Source organism: Ictidomys tridecemlineatus, unplaced genomic scaffold, assembly GCF_052094955.1.
Source record: "Ictidomys tridecemlineatus isolate mIctTri1 unplaced genomic scaffold, mIctTri1.hap1 Scaffold_844, whole genome shotgun sequence".
Taxonomy (NCBI): domain Eukaryota; kingdom Metazoa; phylum Chordata; class Mammalia; order Rodentia; family Sciuridae; genus Ictidomys; species Ictidomys tridecemlineatus.
The window spans coordinates 5,249-9,189 of NW_027526095.1; the positions used below are offsets into that span (position 1 = coordinate 5,249).

General features: G+C 40.5%; 1 pseudogene; it reads right to left on the bottom strand.

The window, feature by feature from the left end:
- Positions 1–1,880: 1,880 nt before the first annotated feature.
- LOC144374726 (glutamate dehydrogenase 1, mitochondrial-like) lies at positions 1,881–3,690 on the bottom strand (annotated as a pseudogene).
- Positions 3,691–3,941: the final 251 nt, after the last annotated feature.

Sequence of the window (3,941 nt, forward strand, 5' to 3'; positions counted from 1 at the left end):
CAGTGTGGCTGGTGAAGTCAATTTTGTTCTTTTTCCATTTTTTAATCTTTTTTGGGGGGCACATGATTTTCTTTTTTAATCTGGAAATTTCTAGAATGTTTGAAGCTCAGTGTTTTGGAATATGAGGAAAATGAATCTAGTTGGAAAGAATTTAATGCTTTCCCCAAAAGATATCCAGTTATCATGATTATTATGTAATCCATTCTTTTCCCCACTGAGTTAAAATGCCAAATTTATAATATTTTGGGTCCCCATATACATTTCAATTTCAAGCTGGAATGTTTATACCTTTGTAATGCCTTATTTAATATTCTGTCATCAATGACACACCATTTTGCTTAATTCAATATGTATTTAAAATAATCTTCTATGGCATACTCTTCCACAATACTCCTTTCCTGTGTTTTAATAAAGTATTATTTCTTATAGTTATTGCAGTTGTTTATCTAACAGTAATTCAAATTCAAAGTAGTTCCGTTTGGACTTGTGTGGTTTGTACATATAACCATAAAATTTTAGCTATTTATTAATCTTCCCACAAGGAACATGACATATCATTGAATAATATTTAAGATCCCATATTAATAGCTTAAACTTTCTTCTTACAAGTCTTGCATGCTTTTTATTCAATTTATTTTTCTTGGTTAATATTTTATGGCTTTTGTTAATGAAAACATTTTCTATTTTTTGTCACTAATTATTGATATATACTGGGTTGCTGATCATTTATTTATTTTTTGAAAATGTAGACTTTTAATAACTGCCTTTATCACCAGGTTAAGTCATGCAGTTACAAAGTAGTTGGAAATCTGTGAAAGGGCATTATTGTTAAAAAAAAAAAAAAAAAGAAGAAGAAGAAGAAGAAGAAGAAGAAAAAAAAAAGCGCTCATTCTTACATAAATACCTAGAACTTCACTGGGACACTGCTCAAAAGGCCAAAAGGCCCTGGCCAAAAAACTCCATAAACACTAGAACCTATGTTGTTTTCAGCCTGCTGTTAATGAAGCTGGGTGCAGAATGCAAAGCCTCCAGAAGGGGAGGGCACACAGGTTGAGTCAGTGCTCAGAGCCAGCTGGACTCCAAACAGGGAGCCCAGTGGTTTTTCTTGGGACACTCTACTTGAATTATGGTTTAGTCAACACAATAATCTTCAAAAGGGAAGAACAATTAACATGATAAGGAGATTACTACATTCTTTGGACTATGTGTCATAATGGCAGTTAGAAAATTCTGATAGTTTTAACAAAAATAGCCTCCAGTGTTTCCAGGTATGAAGACAGATCTCCATCAGGCTTTTTATTTCTGCTGGACAATATATGACTGATAAGCTATAAATGATATTACTTTATGTTATAAAAATACTAGCTTTTTTCATTTACTATGTTTATAGGCATTCACTGCTTGAGTCAAGGTTAGGCTTATTAAGTGATTCAAGGCAATTTTATTACAGCAGCATGTACTTATTTTATTCTATGAGAATAAAATGTATACAAGACAGCTTTTATTTTTTTTGCAACTTATAAAATTGAGTTATTATGCAGATGTAAAATACCAATAACTCATTTGAGGACCATGTCACCTTTCAAAAACCATATATCTAATTCTCACATGTATCAAAGTTACAGCATGTCCCAGACCTGCCAGAGCAAAACTGAGTAACTGTTCTTGACTGCTTTCCTTGGCAACAACCCTTTTTTTTTTTTTTATTTTTGGGAAGAGCCCTGGAGCAAGGCAGCATAGTCAGGTGGAAGACACTTTTAATTTAAAAGCAAATTGCCTAAGTGGCTTTCTGGAATAGGTAATTTCTACTTTCACACTCAGATTGTATACGATCCCCTAAACTTAATTTCTTTCTTCTTAAGGGGCTGAATCAAATTGACTTGTTTAGAACAGTGTCCATTGTTTAATGAGTCATGAGAGAAAGATTTCTGCAGTTACATGTAAACTTGTGATAGGTCAGCAGAAGTTACAGAGGGTGGTGAGGAAGTTAACCATGATCCATTTATGTGAAGGTCACGCCAGCTTCATTGTATACTTTGAAGACTTTCTCAATGGCATTGACATAGGCAGCTGTTCTCAGGTCCAAGCCCAGGTTATATTTCATGGCTGTTCGCATAATTTGCCTGGCTGAACGCTCCATGGTGTAGGCTAAGCCAGAATGCACAATGTCTTTCTCTGATGCACCCGATATCCTGTCCTGGAACTCTGTGGTGGGTACAATAGGAATTGTTCCGCCATGCTTCCCAAATTTTCTTTCTAAGCTCTCTTGAACAGACATGAGCAAGTGGTAGTTAGAATCCCTTTCATATTTGAAGGTTAATCAGCCATAGCTGACATGATTCAGATTCTTCAGCCACTCAAAGTAAGATATTGTCACTCCGCCAGCATTTAAGTAGAGATCTGGAATAACCATGATGTTCCTCTCCAGGAAAATCTTATCAGCTTCTGGAGTGGTTGGTCCATTGGTACCTTCAGCAATGATCTTGGCTTTCACTCTGGATGCAAAGGATTTGGTCAACTGCTTCTCACTAGCAGCAGGGATCAGTATGTCACAGTCAGCCTCCAAGATGCTTCCTTCATAGACCTTTGCTTTGGGGAAGCCCAGAATTGATCCATGTTGCAGTTTGAAATCTTCCAGTTCCTTTGGGTCAATACCATCTGGATTCCATATACTCCCATCAGATTCACCAACACCAACACATTTAGCACCAAAACGATGTAAATACCTCATAGAGTGCAGGCCCACGTTACCAAAACCCTGAACCACAAATGTTTTATCTCCAAATCCTGGTGTCATTCCTAAAATGCTCATGTAACAAGCTTCATTGATGAAGTTTTCAATTCCATGGAAAACACCACGGCCAGTAGCAGAAATTCGCCCATGGATGCCTCCTTGATTGATGGGTTTACCAGTAACACAGGCATGTGCATTAATATCATAGTGCCCTATGGTGCTGACACCTATAGGTGTCAGCGATCCAGGACATCTCTCGCTCACCCGTGCTCATGTCTGGGGCAGGCACATCAATACCAGGACCAATAAAACCTTTTTTTGCGAGCTCCATAGTGAACCTTCTTGTGATCTTTTCCAATTCATTATCTGTATAGTTCTTGGGATTGATCTTAACACCTGCTTTAGCACCCCTAAATGGCACATCAACCCCTGCACACTTATAAGTCATCAGAGAAGCCAATGCTTTTACTTCATCTACACTCACATCAGTGCTGTAACGGATACCTCCCTTGCAGGGCGTGCGGTGCTGGCTGTGCTGGGCCCGGTAGCCCTCGATGACCTCCCAGGAACCGTCGTCGCTCCGAATGGGGAAGGAGAGGCTCAGCACATGGTTACAGGGCTTGATGATTCTCAGGATGCCTCGCACCCGGTTCCGCTTCTGTTCCTCACTCTCCCGGGTCTTCAGGTCCTCCACCAGCTTATCCTCCACGATGCTGGCACCACGGTCGAAGAAGCCCTCCACCATCTTGAAGAAGCTGGGGTCGTCTTCACGGTCGGCAGCCGCCTCGCTGTAGTGGCGCCTGGAGGGCGGCGTGAATCCCGGCTGCGGGGAGGCGGCGGGTTGTCCGCGGGCCCAGCCCAGCAGCGCAGCTGAGTCGGGGCGCAGAGGCCAGCGCAGCGGGTCCAGACAACAGCAGCGCTTCGCCCAGGCGGCAGTACATGGCGGAAGGTAGAGGCGAGAGGCCAGCGGGCCGCAGAAGAGGTGCGATTGGAGGCCTGGGACTGAGGGAGCGCTGCTCATTTATTATACTTGCCCTTATAAAATCTAATTTTTATCAGTATTCTCATTAATACAGAATATATAATGTTTTCTGAATTTCTTTTTTTTAATATATTTTTTAGTTGTAGTTGGACACGATATCTTTGTTTTATTCATTTTTTTTAAATGTGGTGCTGAGGATCAAACCCAGGGCCTTGCATGTGTAGG